This window comes from Tursiops truncatus, chromosome 2 (genome assembly GCF_011762595.2).
Source record: "Tursiops truncatus isolate mTurTru1 chromosome 2, mTurTru1.mat.Y, whole genome shotgun sequence".
Lineage (NCBI taxonomy): Eukaryota > Metazoa > Chordata > Mammalia > Artiodactyla > Delphinidae > Tursiops > Tursiops truncatus.
This window is the reverse complement of record NC_047035.1, coordinates 7,795,305-7,811,943: the sequence shown is the minus strand read 5'-3', so window position 1 is coordinate 7,811,943 and position 16,639 is coordinate 7,795,305.

The following is a 16,639-nucleotide window of genomic DNA, read 5'->3' as shown; positions in this document are numbered from 1 at the left end:
GGAAACGATGCTGAGAAAATATCGGAGGACAGATTGCCAAGTGTTCCCAGCCACATTAGGATCTTTGGACTTTATTCTTGGGGCCAGTGGGGAGGATTCTGGTGTTTTATAACCCAGAAGTCATCTTAATAGAACTGTGCTTGAGAAAGTTTAACCCTGGCTTTCATGTGGAAGGTAGATTGGTAGTTGTCCAAATATAACCTTATAATAAACCCTTGGTTTTGTTTAGTAACTACAATTGTGCCTGCACCCCCCTCCCCACAAGATGGCAGATGTAAAAATGCATTGTGAAGTGAAGCTGGAGATACAAATGCAAGGTTATTATTAATACGGTATTAGGTCATTGCTTTATTTGGGGATAATTTCCTTTGTTCTCGGAAGACTTTGAAGAGAGAAAGGGTTTCTCCATTCTTCAGCATTTGCTATTCGGGACAATATTGAACTGGTTGAAATTCAAGTTTTTGTTCCCATTTTAATGTCTTATGTAATCCTGGGAATTTTTGTTTACAGTTTATTCCTGTTTCTGCAGGTGCTTCACGGGGTAGGCTCCTGTACCTGGGAATGCTGGCATTAATTTTGACAAAAAGTGTTTAAAAATATAAATGTCAGCGTCTCCAGCATTGTGAAGGTGGCAATGGATGACAGAAGGGCATTCTAGGATGGTGTTCCAAAATAGAATTCCAGATGCCTCCTGCATGTTCCCAGAGAGTACAGGCAGTCGCGCTGGCCTGATTCGCTCAGCCAAAGTATTCTGTTATTTAGAAACTTTCTCTGAGGCTGGTGTGGTGCAGAGCCAGGCAGACTGATGTCTATTTTTGCTGCCTTTCTAGTTGGGTGGCCTTGGACAAGCCTCCTAAATGCCCTGAGCCTCAGTTTCCCCCACTGTAAAATGGGAAGATGGGAATAAGCTAATGAGTTGATATTTTGTAAGAAGACAAGTTCTATCAGGGCAGGGCCTATATCACTTTTGTTGTCCTTTTATTCCTAAGCCCTTTCTGTGAAAAGTTTACAACCTTGGGGATTTGACTGCTAGCTGCACCTCTGCTGGCCTCCAGGGCAAACTCCATCCCGTGGAATACAGACCCTGAAATTTCTTGGTCACTCAAGTCCAGATGAACAGAGATTGTAATCACTGCACCAGTGTATCTCCCTAGCTCACATGAGTCAAGCTATCTGACCACGAGTCCGCTATTTCTGCCTTTCTCCCCCGAGCCCTCCCCGACCTCATCTTGTCTATGTGGATGAGGTTGGCAACTCCCAGGGTGGCCTTGAAAGGCAGGTATTAAAAATGGCAGAGCGGCCAATCAGCCTAGGTCCCTGAATGAAAAGGGGGAGCAAAGCTGCCCCCTACCAGGGACACCTTACTTGGGTTTTTATTGGAGGGAGAAACAAAGAGTTGGGTTTGAATCATTATACATTCAGGGTCTACGCATTACCACAGTGTCACCACCATCAATCCCGTTCTTACGTTCAATGGACATCGCACCAAATCAAAGTCCCCCATCCATTGCATCCCTACATATCCAAGCTGCTCTGTGCTTTCTTCTCTTGAGCAGCTGTCTATAAATCCCCACCTCCCATCCCCATTCCTGGTGGTCTCTGAGCTCTCCCCTCACCGTGACCATTTCCCAGCCATCCTCACCTCTCCTCGGGAAGCTCCCTCCTCACTTCCCAGAATTGGCAGAAATGGCACCCCAGCCATGATTTCTTCTTAACCCTCCCCTACTTTTTCGGCTCTCTGTTTAGTCTCTCAGACCTAAAGTACTTCAGGATGGAAAGGTGTGCTTCTGCTCCCAGACTATTACCACCTCATCCTTTTCTTTAAAAGAGAAAATCTACCGTCTTGCTGTTATCGCAGAAAAATGCCCTTCATTCATTGAAGTCTTGGGTTCCTGCTTCTCCATCTGGCTCTCAGCTCATGCTCTGTGTTCATCCTGAGTCACTGCTACATCTTCCTCAAATTTATCCTCTCTTACTATTTCCCAGTGCACTGAATCACGCAAGAGATATTCATCCACGTGGACAAGCAAGACACTTAGGCACCACTCTCAGACACACCCCTTTCCTTCTGCACCCACATCCACTGAGTCAGCGATGCCTGAACACCCATGGACAGATCCACTGCTCTCCATTTCCCGTCCTGGACTGTGGTGATAGCGTCCTGGTTCATAGGCCTTGGCTCCCTGCGGTCTTATACATAGGTATGCATGTGTGTGTATTCCACTCTCTCTGCATTTACTATTTCACTCAGGAATATAATATGAAGCATATGGAAGGCCTAAGGATTAAAGATCAAACCAGCACCAATGGACTCATGGTATACGTGCTAGAGCATCGCCCCTCCCTGATCTCAACTCCTCTTTCCTAGAGGTAACAATTGTGCTAAATCTGTGTTTATCAAGGCTTCAAGTTGGGGAATTATAGTGCATATATTCTTCCAAAAGTTACACAGTTACATTTTTCCCCTCATAGTTATGTCTAGAAACACACACACACACACACACACAGAAATATTATACAGCAATAAAAATGAATGGCAATGCAGCTATCTTCTCACATGGATGACTCTCCAAATACAATATTGAGACAAAGGTAACTTTCAGAAGAATATAGCAATATATAAGCAGAATATGTGTGTGTGTGTGTGTGTGTGTGTGTGTGTGTGTGTGTGTGTATATATATATATATATATATATATACATATAGATACACGCATACCACAATGTGTTTATCACAATATATTTGTCCATTTTCTTTGTTGATGGATGGTTTTTTTTGTTTTGTTTTTTTTTTTTCTGTTCCTGGCCCTGACTCTTTTTTTTTTTTTTTAACATCTTTATTGGAGTATAATTGCTTTACAATGGTATGTTAGTTTCAGCTTCACAACAAAATCAATCAGTTATATATATACATATATTCCCATATCTCTTCCCGCTTGCGTCTCCCTCCCTCCCACCCTCCCTATCCCACCCCTCCAGGCGGTCACAAAGCACGGAGCTGATCTCCCTGTGCTATGCGGCTGCTTCCCACTAGCTATCTACCTTACGTTTGGTAGTGTATATATGTCCATGCCTCTTTATCGCTTTGTCACCGTTTACCCTTCCCCCTCCCCATAGCCTCAAGTCCATTCTCTAGTAAGTCTGTGTCTTTATTCCTGTTTCACCCCTAGGTTTTTCATGACATTTTTTTTTTTAATTCCATATATATGTGTTAGCATACGGTATTTGTCTCTCTCTTTCTGACTTATTTCACTCTGTATGACAGACTCTAGGTCTATCCACCTCATTACAAATAGCTCAATTTCGTCTCTTTTTATGGCTGAGTAATATTCCATTGTATATATGTGCCACATCTTCTTTATCCATTCATCCGATGATGGACACTTAGGTTGTTTCCATCTCTGGGCTATTGTAAATAGAGCTGCAATGAACATTTTGGTACATGACTCTTTTTGAATTATGGTTTTCTCAGGGTATATGCCCAGTAGTGGGATTGCTGGGTCATATGGTAGTTCTATTTGTAGCTTTTTAAGGAACCTCCATACTGTTCTCCACAGTGGCTGTATCAATTTACATTCCCACCAACAGTGTAAGAGGGTTCCCTTTTCTCCACACCCTCTCCAGCATTTATTGTTTCTAGATTTTTTGATGATGGCCATTCTGACTGGTGTGAGATGATATCTCATTGTAGTTTTGATTTGCATTTCTCTAATGATTAGTGATGTTGAGCATTCTTTCATGTGTTTGTTGGCACTCTGTATATCTTCTTTGGAGAAATGTCTATTTCGGTCTTCTGCCCATTTTTGGATTGGGTTGTTTGTTTTTCTGTTATTAAGCTGCATGAGCTGCTTATAAATTTTGGAGATTAATCCTTTGTCAGTTACTTCATTTGCAAATATTTTCTCCCATTCTGAGGGTTGTCTTTTGGTCTTCTTTATGGTTTCCTTTGCTGCGCAAAAGCTTTTAAGTTTCATTAGGTCCCATTTGTTTATTTTTGTTTTTATTTCCATTTCTCTAGGAGGTGGGTCAAAAAGGACCTTGCTGTGATTTATGTCATAGAGTGTTCTGCCTATGTTTTCCTCTAAGAGTTTGATAGTTTCTGGCCTTACATTTAGGTCTTTAATCCATTTTGAGCTTATTTTTGTGTATGGTGTTAGGGAGTGATCTAATCTCATACTTTTACATGTAGCTGTCCAGTTTTCCCAGCACCACTTATTGAATAGGCTGTCCTTTCTCCACTGTACATTTCTGCCTCCTTTGTCAAAGATAAGGTGACCATATGTGCGTGGGTTTATCTCTGGGCTTTCTATCCTGTTCCATTGATCTATCTTTCTGTTTTTGTGCCAGTACCATACCGTCTTGATAACTGTAGCTTTGTAGTATAGTCTGAAGTCAGGGAGCCTGATTCCTCCAGTTCCTTCTTTCGTTCTCAAGATTGCTTTGGCTATTCGGGGTCTTTTGTGTTTCCATACAAATTGCAAAATTTTTTGTTCTAGTTCTGTGAAAAATGCCAATGGATGGTTTTTAGTTTTTGTTTTACAAAATAGTGCTGTCTGAGGATTCTTCTAAATTCCCGATATGCCTGTGTTTCTCTATAATCTACAGGAGTGAAATTTCTTGGTCAAAAGGTATACACATCTTCAAGTTTATTGTATGAGAGTCCCAGTTCTCCAAATCATCACTCCCATTTTTTGTATTCATGAGCATGGGATAAGCTGTGGTAACGCAGAGACCATGGATGTGTGATGATTCAAACCCAACTGTTTCCTTGTCCATCCAATAACAATCCAAAGAAGGTGTCCCTGGTTGGGGGCAGCTTTGCTCCCCCTTGTCATTCAGGGGCCTGGGCTGATTGGCAGCTCTGCCATTTTGAACACATTTCAAGGCCACCCAGGGAGTCGCCAACCTGATCCACATGGAGAAGATGAGGATGAAGCTGGCCCCATGGCTGCACTCACACGTCCCTGGTTGGAATCAGGCATGTGGCTCCCCTTGCCTATACCAGTCACTGACAGATGTCATTACACTCGATGCCCAGGAAGAAGACCAAATGGGTTTTGGTGAACAGCTCTTGGTCACAGATTGACTTCACCCTGATTTAAAATTTTCCTCTCTGATGGGTACAAAATGATCTCTTACCGAAAAGTCAACTTAAGATCCCTGAGTACTAAAGAAGCTGAGAATTTGGACACCACTCACCATTCATAGGTCCCCTCCTGTGACTTGCCTATTCATGACAATTGTCCATTTTTTAAAAATCGATGCACTCATTTTTACATATTAATTTGTAGGTTTATTTTGTTTTGATTTTTGTGTTCTAGATACTGATAGTTCTTTGGTTATGTGTTTCCCAGGATCTTCTGAATTGAGATTTGCTTTTTATGCTTTGCCCAGGATGCCTTTTTCTTGAATAGAGATTCTTAACGTTAATGTCATCAATTTGATCAATATTTTTCTTTATGACATACTCTTTAATGTTTTGTTTTCCTGCCCCCCAGCTACCTTAGCATACACTGTCACAGTCTGTGCCACTTTTTCTGGGCATGTCTTAGGCACGACATTGTATTAGCGCAATGCATCCTAGACGCTGTAACAAGCAAGCTCTAAATTGTGACTTAACAAGACAAAAGTGCCTTAACACACACACACGTTAATTTCCCATTCATTTCATAGTCTTATGTCAGGCGGCTTTCCCGTCCTTTCCTTTCTCAGGAAGCTGGCTGCTCTCCATCACATAGTTCTGCCATGTAGAAGGAAGAAAGAGTTATTTAAGGCTCTAGAGAGAGAGTCTAAAAGTGCACACATGCCTTCCGTCCACATTCATTAGTCGGAACTAGTCATGTGACCCCAGTGCAACTGAAAGGGGAGCTGGGAAATGCTGTCGTCTTGCAGTAAGAGGACAAAGGATTGGTGAACACTGGCCAGACTTTGGCACACAAACTAAAATCTTAGCTCTTAGAGGCAGAACTGTTTTTCTCTACATCTCCCTTTGGCCCCTGGGGTAGTATGGCCTGGTGAATAAACTGAGGGCTTTGGGGTTAGAGAATGGAGTTTGAATCTCATCCACTCCCTAATAATTTTGTAACCTTGTTTAATCTTTCATAAGTACCACCCAGGTAGAGGCTGGGAAGGACTCAGGTTCAGCGTTTGGTTTCTTCCAGTCCACTTCCTGTTCCTGGGCTCAGCTGAGCCTGCTGCCCTGGGCTTCACGCAGCTGCTGGCCTGCCCTACGTGCTCCCATTGTGCCATTTTAAACCAGCTGTGTTGAGAGAAGCTCATCTGACAATGCACATGAATTATCCTTGCTTCTTTGCTGCTACCATAAAATGCCTGGAACCCAGACATTTCCCAAATTCCAGCTTCATGACAGGCCCCATTCATTTTCTGTTTGTTGACATCATGTGGCTTGTTTCCTACCAGTGCAGCCATTGTGCCCGGCTCCCCTGGGGTCGGATGTTTTATTTTCCTTTGGCAAAGCTTGCTCCATTCTTTTCCCCACTGTAAGAGCCTGGCAAAAACACAGGCTTCGGTGAAATGGCCATCAGATCGCTGTGTGGTTTGGCCCTGCTTGACTATCTGTCTCTGGGGCACCAGTCAATTCAATTAAACAAGGTCAAAGCTGTGTTGGCTAAGTTTATTGTCACTACTTTTCTACATGTTCACCTTATTGGAAGAAGTTAAACAGCAATGAGAAGGGCATTCATTGTAATTTGATCTCAATTAGGTACAAAAACATAGAAACAAATACCTGTAGAAATATACACACATCTGTCCCACCACAGCACACACACAAAGAAAAAAAGACTGGAAGGAAATACGTCAAAATATTTATAGTGGGTATCTCCGAGTAGTGGGGATTTTGACTATTTTATTTGCTTACGTATACTTTTCCGTACTCTTCAAAATTCCCCAAAGGGGCTGCTAACACTTAGACTCACAGCAGGAAACAGATGTCAAGTTCCAAGAGACCTGAAGAGCATTCAATGAAGCCACTGTTTGCAGAGGTTCAGAGTTAAGGTCACTGTACCAGTCCTGGGAGGTGAGATGACCCTGCAGTAACAAATGACGGCTGAAATCTCAGCTTATCTCTTGCTCACGCTGCATGTCTAGAAAGGGTCCTATGCTCTGCTTCACGTTCCTGTGTCTTCTCTCTGGGGTGTGGACTAATGGAACTGTCTCTCTCTGAAATGTTGCTGCTTATTGCAACAAAAGAAAAGAAAACTCTGGTGATTATTCACTGCCTATCCACGTGGCAGGAAAATTCATGTGGTCCTCCTCAATGAGGAAGCCAGGAAGCACACTCCTGACTCGTATCAACAGAAAGAACCCCAGGGTTTGGCAAACAACCCTAGTAACTACCAAGGTACCACTAAGAGACGGGAACACACTTAGCGAACAGCAACAGTGGGGGGCTGGTAGCAGCCTTCAGTCTGTACTTTGGGAGTGAAATCAAGGCTGGCAGGGAGGAAGGGAATAATCCTGCTTCTCTTTCCTTCCACCATCTGATGGAATGCATCCGATGGTGCACCCTTAACAGAACCCAATCAGAATCCAGGGGTCACGGAAGCCTAGGCAATGTAATCGACATGGGCAGCCTCCTTGGACACCAGACACAGCAGAAAAAAAAAAAGAATGTATCTGGAAATATAGCTGGTATTATTTTTGTAACCAAATAATAAAGTGTTATTTACATAAAAATACAGCTAAGAGGACTAGCAATGAAGAAACATCATTCCACACACCTTCACATGGCTGTGACTCTGGGCCAGCCCTGCCAGCCTCGGACTCAGCTCTAGGAATGTAGTGGTTTACCAGACACAAGCTGTGCTTTTGAGGAGTCACAAGCTACCTGGGGGAGAGAGACACCTAACCAACAACTAAAACACAGGGTGATGCAACGGAATATGACTCAGCCTGAAATGAAGAAGGAAATCCTCTCATTTGCAATAACATGGATGAACTTGGAGGGCATTAGGCTAAGGTGAAATAAACCAGACAGAGAAAGACAAATACTGCATAGTACCCCTTAGATGTGGAATCTTAGAAAAAGAAAAAAGAGAAAAAATGTCAAATTCATAGAAACAGAGAGTAGAATGGTAGTTGCCAGGGCTGGGGGTCGGGGAAATGGAGAGAGGTTGGTAAAAGGGTATAAACTTTCCATTTTCAGATGAATAACTTTCCATTATCTGAGGATCTGATGTAAAACATGGTGACTACAGTTGTATTATACAATTGATATTTGCTGAGCATGGAACTTACACGTTTTAACCAAAGATGTTTTAAAAAGGTGACTATGTGAGGGGAGGCATGTGTTAATTACCTGGGTAAGAGGAATCCTTTCACAACATATATGTATATCAAATCATCATGCTGTACACTTCAAACATATTACAATTTTATTTGTCAGTTATACCTCCATAAAGCTGGAAAAAACCAAATGCTGGTCTCTGCGTGGTACGTTGGAAACGAGGACAGGGTGCTCACCGCTGACAAGTCTTCTGAATGGCCCGGTAAACCCAGTCCCCTCTCTATTTCTGTTCAGCTTTCCCACCTGCAGAGTGAAACTTCTCAATTCCTAGCTCAGAGCCACGAAGTTCCCAAGACAACAGATGACTGTGCGAGGGAAGCCAAGGCTCACGTCCGCTCTTAACTTGCACTTTTACTAAGATGAGTATAGAGGATGCACACTCACCAGATTCTTATTTATTTCAGTCCGTGCTGGCTTGGAGAGGGTGTTGGGGTCAGAGGCACGTGCTGATTTGCAGGGTTCGTCCGCACGTGCACGTGTATGTAGCTATGCGCGCACCCCTTCCTCTCTGCACTGCTCGTCCTTCACTTAGCAGACCCAAAACTCACCTTTCTCACCTGGTGGAGAAAAGACTAGTGCCACTGTGTTCCTCCATTAGCTGAAGATGCGCTTGTGATGAATTATGAATGACACAACACGTCTGAAATCATAAAGAAATCCAATTTAAGTTTCTACACACAGTTCAAAGTCCGCTTTGCATCTGTCCTATGCTCACATCTATTGTGCATCTTAGTAAGTTTTGCAGAGGAATGATCAGCAAATGTTGGGGTTTTGCATCAGGCAGATATTGACTAATACTCTTCGTTGCTTTTTGCAGAGAAAGGCATATTTTAGTCTTTCATTTTCCCTTTTCTGTGTGTGAGAGTGTGTATGTGTGTGTGTTTAATATCCAGAAACATTAAATAGCGCATCAGCCCAAGAGAAGCCGATTGCTCTCTTTTATGCTTTTCCACTGATGGGATGGATCCAGGGGACTCTTCTAAGACTGAACAAAGAGTTCAGTGCCTTTCTAAAGGCCTGTGATCCATTTAAGTGGAGAGCCACACTTACATTGCAACTTTGTCTCTTAAAGACTCCCTTTTGGGGATTGGTGTGGGGAACTCTTTGTAGTAGTTAGAATTTGGTCAGAAAAATGACAGTCATTTATGGATTCCCTGTAGGAAGGATTTTTTTTTTATAGCTACACTTTTCATTTTGACATTATTGCAGATTCATATGTAATACACACAATACAGAGAGATACCATGTACGTGTTACCCAGTTTCCTACAATGATAACATCTTGCAAAACGGTAGTGTACTATCTGCAGATAGTCCAGAGATCTTAGATTTCCTGTTTCATTTGTACTCATTTGAGTGTCTGTATGTGTGTGTATTTAGTTCTGTGCAATTTTAAAAGCATGTATGTGTCCACCACCACAACCAAGACACAGAGCAGTTCCTTCATGGCAAGGACCGCTGTGTTGCCCTTCTTGCCATACCCGTTTTCCTCCTGCCCTTCACCCACCCAACCCTCCCTAACACCTGGAATTACTCCTCTGTTCTCCATTTCTATAATTCTTTCATTTCAAGAATGTTATATACATGGAATGATGCAGTATGGAACATTTTGGGATGGCCTTTTATCACTCAGCATCATTCCCTAAAGATTCATACAAGCTGATGCAGGTATCGAGAGTCTGTTTCATTTTGTTGCTAAATAGTATTCCATGGTATGGATGACGCATCATAGTTTATTCAACTATCATCCGCTGAGGGACATCTGGGTTGTTTTGGGCTATTAAGAATAAAGCTTCTATAAACATACACGTACAGGTTTTTGTGTAAACACAAGTTTTCATTTCTGTAACACAAATGCCCAAAAGTATGACTGCTGGATTACGTGGTAATTACATGTTTAGTTTCATAAGAATCTGCCAGCTGTTTTCCAGAGTTGGCTGTACTGTTTTATACTCCCACCAGCAGTGTCTGTGAGTGAGCAGGGAGTGAGCCAGTTTCTCCTACTTCTTGCCATCATTTGGGGTTGTCACAAGTTTTTATTCCGTGCATTCTAAAGGGTGTGTATTAATAGCTTATTGTGGTTTTAATTTGCATTTCCCTAATGGCTAATGATGTTGAACACCTTTGCATGTGCTTAGCTGGCATCTGGATATCTTCTTTGGTGAAATGTCTGTTCATGTCTTTTGCCCATTTTCTAACTGGATTATTTTTTTTTTCACTGTTGAATTTTGAGAGTTCTTTATATATTCTAGATATATGGAGTTCTTTGTGGAATATGAGATTTGAAAATATTTTCTGCCATCTACAGCTTGTCATTTCATCCACAGAATGAAAGTTTATAATTTTGATGAGGTATAATTTAACAATTTTTCTTTTTATGGATCACGTTTTTGGGGGTCAAATCTAAGAATTCTCTGCTTGACCCCAAGTCCTGAAAATACTCTTTTTATCACCTAAAAGCATTATAGTTTCACATTTTACAATTAAGTCCATGATCCACTCTGAGTTAACTTTTGTATAAGGTGTGAGGTTTAGATTAAGGTTCATTTCTTTTGCCTGTGGATGTCCAATCAGGACCACCTGCTGAAAAGGCTATAACCTTCTGCCATTGAATTGTTTTCCCAGACCGGGGCACGAACCCGTGTCCCCTGCATCAGCAGGCAGACTCTCAACCACTGCGCCACCAGGGAAGCCCTGTGTTTGCACTTTTTTTCAAAGGTCACTTGGGCGTATTTGTGTGCGCCTATTTCTGTATCTCTGTTCTGTTCCATTGATCTCCGTGTCATCCCTCAGAGAGTACCACACTGTCTTGATTATTCTAGGTATCTAGTAAGGTTTAATATTGAGTAGAATGATTCCTCCTACTTTATTTTTCTTTTCAAGATTGTTTTGGCTATTCTAGGGCCTCTGCCTTTGTATATAAATTTAGAATTAGCTTGCTTACGTCTTTTTGAAAAACTGTATGAGGTGTTTTAGTGTAAAGAATGAGAAGCTTAGACAGCCATTTGGAGGGCTGGAGGCGTGAAGGCAGCAAAGCCTTGTCTGACCATCTCAGCAGCAGTGTTGAAGCAGGGGCTCTGAAGGGCTCACCCAGAGGCCATTATAAACCTCAAGAATCTCAGGAAAGCTCTTACCAATTTTCTGCATTGGCTGCACCAAAACAAGCGACTCTTTAAGTCAACTTGGAGCAGCCTTGACCTCCAGGCTGCTTCCGTATTTACCTGCCACTCTCCCTGGGGGCCATGGCCTCCCCTTCTCAGAGGCTGACTCAAATGCAGGAACAGGATGGAGGGGCGACCTCTCTAGCTGCAAAGGGGACCCTCGAAGTGGTAGGGGGGTCAGGGGTTGACCACGGATAGTTTAGCGCTGCCTGGGTTTGTGAATTTGTTGTCAGATTTTTGTGACGTTGATGAGGAAGAGATTTTGGAAGCGAGGTCTTCCTTTAACTTTCTCCTTTCCATCTTTTCATGGAGCAGCTCTCAGAGGTTCAGAGCCATCTGGGAGAGGATCCCTGAAACCCAGAGAGGGTGCTTTTCACATGTTCATTCATTCAGTGCCTCAGGGGAAAGGCGTGTCCATCAGCTAAGGAGACAGTGGGGTGGACGTCCCAGTGGAGGTGGTGGGACAGGCAGGTGAGTAGACCATGGTGGTGGCATCAGGAATGCTGTGGGGAAGGGATGCTGGGCCATGGGTTGTGCATGGAGGTGGGGCTGTCTTTGTGCACTGGGGAGGATGCTGCAGAGAAAGTAAAGTCTCTGCTGAGAACTAAAGGTGCCCTGGAGGGGGCCAAGAGGAGAGGACATGTGAGTGATTTTACTGGAAGCAGGGAGGAAGGCTGGGGTGTGGACACACTGCAGACTGGAAATGCAGACCCCAGCTTATTGCCTCATTTCTTACTTGGCCCTGGGGAGCCATGTGACAACTCCAGTCTCCCAAGGGAAAGCTGGAAAGTAGATTGGACCTGATTTCTGTGCTTCCTTCCCACACCCCAATTCTGGGAACCAAGTACTTTGTGTTTTAAAAACAGTTGGTAGGGGGCTTCCCTGGTGGCACAGCGGTTGAGAGTCCGCCTGCCGATGCAGGGGACGCGGGTTCGTGCCCCAGTCCGGGAAGATCCCACATGCCGCGGAGCGGCTGGGCCTGTGAGCCATGGCCGCTGAGCCTGTGCGTCCGGAGCCTGTGCTCTGCAATGGGAGAGGCCGCAACAGTAAGAGGCCCGCGTACCGCAAAACAAACAAACAAACAAACAAACAAAAGAAACAGCTGGTAGGTTATGTAATTTGGTGCTTCTCCCGCGCTTCCCCCATCACCCTGAGCCCACCAACACCCTTTAGAGCCAGAGTGAAGACTGACAGGGCTCCTTTGGAGAAAAACAGGATTGTAGATCACACTTGTTCTACCCAAATGAAACACTTCTCTACCACGTAGGGCTCTCACATGAATGACACGTCAGTTCTAATTTGTGACAGGGAGCTAAGTTAATCCGGCTCCAGCCCTCGCAAGGCCACACGCAGCACGTCCCAGAGAATAATAACACAATTGTTGAAGTGTCACTGCAGCAGGGCCGAGAGTTGGGTTGTCTGTGGCTCTGTACCCCTGTGTGGCAAGTATGTCCATGTTGTGCGAACTGCTGGGCAGTGGGGCAGCTTTGTGGGGTGACTATAACTCTGCCCTGGAGGGAGACAAGTCCTTCAAGAAACATTTGGGCGGCATGCCTTCAGTTCCACAATCCCAGGCTCTTCTTCAGTAGTCAAGCCAAGATCATGGTCTGAGGCTGTTCCTCAGGGGTCAGCCCAAGGTCATGGTCTCAGGCTGCTCCTCAGTGGTCAACTCAAGGTCATGGTCTCAGGCTGTCCCTCAGTGGTCAACTCAAGGTCAGCTAGTTGAGAGCAACAGTGGAGCTGGTGACTTAGTACTCAGTGGAAATATCCAAGATAGTCGTTCGAGTGAGAAGAGGGACCAGGTAAGGGTTAATGTTTAGATGGGCAGGTGGTGTAGTTACTTCCAGGACTGAGCAGCCTGATGTAGGGGCTGGTCGTCTTCCAGAATCTTCAGTGCATAGCGCTGAAGAGAGGCTTTGAGTAGATGATTTAATTCCCACTCCAAGAGGATTATACTCTGTATTTGTTTCTTGGGGCTGCCCTAACAAATTTCTAAACTGGGAGGCTTAAAACAACAGAAAATTATTCTTTGACAGTTCTGGAAGCCAAAAGTCGGAAATCAAGGTGTCAGCAGGGTTGGTATCTTCTGGAGGCTCTGAGGGAGAATCCATTCCATGTCTCTCTCCTAGTTTCGGGTGGCTGATTGCAATCCGTGACATTCCTTAGCTTATAGCTGCATCGTTCCTATTTCTGTTTCCATCTTCATGTGGCTTTTCCCTCCTTCTGCATGTCTTGTCCCCTTTTCTTCTTTTATAAAGACACTTGTCCCTGGATTTAGGGTTCACCCTAATCCAGGATGATCTCATCTCAAGATCCTTAACTTAATTACATCTGCGAAGACCAAAGAAGGTCACATCCGCTGCTTCTAGGTGGACATATCGTTTAAGGCAATCATTCAACATTTCAACCCACCACAGCTCCCAAGATGCTCAGGTGTGATTGGCCATCTGACTTGCTTTGGTCAATGTAACATGAGCAAGAATGAAGTATATTTCTTCTGAGCAGAAGCTTTAAGCAACATTGCATGATGCTGCCATGCTCTCTTCCCACTCCCCTCTAGAAGTGTGTGTTCCGAGGGGAATGCTTTCATTGGTCCAGCATGAAAACGATACAAATATAGAGCTGAGCCACAGACCCTTGGCTAATATGTAATAGGAGAAATCTACCTTTGTGCTGTGTTTACCACAACATCACCTAGAAAAACCAACTCAAATATGCACACTGAGTTTATGAGGTACCTTTTAGACAATCACACAACATCTTGTCAAGTCCCAAGGCATCATCTCAGGTTTAGAAATGGTCTAACTCTCCTTCCTGCTATCATCTACCTTTGTTGTTCTTCCATTTTTGAGACATGCTTCCTGCAACGTCCTTTTAACTGGTTCCCAACTGCAGTAAAGAAAATACTGTAAGCTTTTGTGTTGATTGATGAACAAAAGAGCTTCAAAACCAAAGTGAGAAGAAAATACAAGTTCTGGAATGTGAACAAGTCAAGAACAGTCATGGCCCCTTCCCTGGGGCTTCTGACTCCTGAGATTGTCACCTGTGGCCCCTCGGTGCTCTAGGGTGGACTTTCATTGTCTCACTCATGCCTTTCGGTAAGCAGTGTTTACCTGTTCTTACTCTGCATGAGCTGGGCTCCTTTGACCCCTCTGTCTCTACCCCACATTTATTCCAAATCCCGCATCACCCCTTTCCATCTCCTGCACTGCACCTGCCTTGGCCAAAGCCACAATTCTTTCCTACCTGACCTACATCCACAGCCTCCTAACACGTCTTCTGTCTCAACTCTTACTCCTACTAGGTGCACAGGAACTATTTATGAATGAATGCGTGGGTCAGGCTTTGTGCCAAGCTACAGCACTGTGTTCTTGTGGAGGATACAGACCCCAAACATATAATACACAAAATGTTTAATCTCGAATTACAAAGGAAACAAATGAGGGATTGAGATGGAAAGGGGGACGCTATATTGGCTATGGGTGGGGGGCTTGTCCAAGGGGGTCACATTTAAGTACCGATGACAATGCAGAGAAGGGTGGGTGGAGCCTGACCCGGAAACAGGATAGGAGGCTAAGAGCTGAGTGGGCTGGATCCCTCATTGAGAAATGCTCCCTCCAGTGACCTGACAGATGCGAAGTATATTTTGCTCTACAATGTCTGGTGGCTCCTTGCCACGTGATCCCTCTCCAGAAGTTTGCTCTCTGGAGCGGCAGCTTTGTATTTTGGGTCACTGTTGAGAACATCGATCACTTTGGTTGCTTGCCTGGAGTAACCAAATGGTGACCCCCAGAGCCGTGAGTTGATACAGGGGTGTTGTTTTAAGCCCCTAGATTTGTGGTGATTTCTTACACAGCCTAGAAAAACTAATACCCTCAGATGAACCATGACATCCAAATGTTCCCATTTTACAGATGAGGAAACCAAGGCCCAGCATGGTTGGCCATCTTACCCAAGATCAGCCTGTTGGTGGTAGGGAAGGGGCTTGAACTGAATTCTGGTGAGCTCCCAGTCTATTGCCTGCCACAAGGACACATGTACTTAATTCAAAGAGCCCTGGGTACCTATTTCTTATTCAGATTACTCAACCATTTGATCAATTTAGTTATTTAAATGTGCAGAAATTGCTCAAAATAATGGCAAAAGGACCATGCACTGTTATCACCTTCGCTGGCAATAATAGACAAGTTGAGGTCAAGCTTGTGTGTTAATTACATGGTGGCCAGTTGGAGAGGCCCCGTGTCTTTGGTTCTTTTTACAGTTGCAAAGGTGACAGGATCTACAGCTTATGGATCCCATACAATGGGTCTGGCCTAACGTGCATGATGGTAACAGACCCTCATAAACTGGAAGGAAATGGCAAAAGCTAAATGATGATCACAGGTACACTTTAATGTAATTGTGTTCTTAAAGCCGCCTTCCTTAAATGACTGGAGAATTGACTTCAGACTGAATTGGAGTCATTAGTCCAAAAATAATTCATCCCCAACATCTCGACCTCCGTCTGAGTCAACAGTGCGCGACACACGGAGCTTTTGCCTTTATTGTTGAAATTCCATAATCTATGAGGCACTCTTGGTCAGAAGTAGCTCGTTATTAAAATATAGTATTACATTCATGGGTGATGATGGCTTTAATTCAGGACTCTGTTGGCTTACCCGAGGAGGCCCCAACTCTTACAGGCGCCACTCTCCTTTCTCCCACAGTAAAGTTAATTTACCACTATGATAAAAAATGTGATTTATTTTACAACAGATCAGTAATTGTGCTCTACAAATAAGTTCGTAATGATAATCAACAGCATTTTCAACATAATTTAATTTGTCTTCTCCCGAGAGGTAGTTAAATGCAATAATAATAACACCAGTGTTATGGACTCCGCAGCAGTTAATCATAGTCTGAATATGCAGACAGCCCCAATATTGTATTGACAGAAATTAAATTAACCATCAGCTTGGGCAATCAGTGGCTATACAGCTATTAAAAGCAATAAAGGCAACAAACCCCAACCATTGCCAATTACGTTTTGACAGATACAAGGGAAAGGACAGAGGCTTTTGATGTAAGATTTTTATTTCAGTGAAAATAAGACAGGAGAGTAGAACTTTGAACTTATCCGAGGGCCTCTTCTCCAAGGTTTGCTGAGCACAGGATGTACTCTCATGTGTGGTC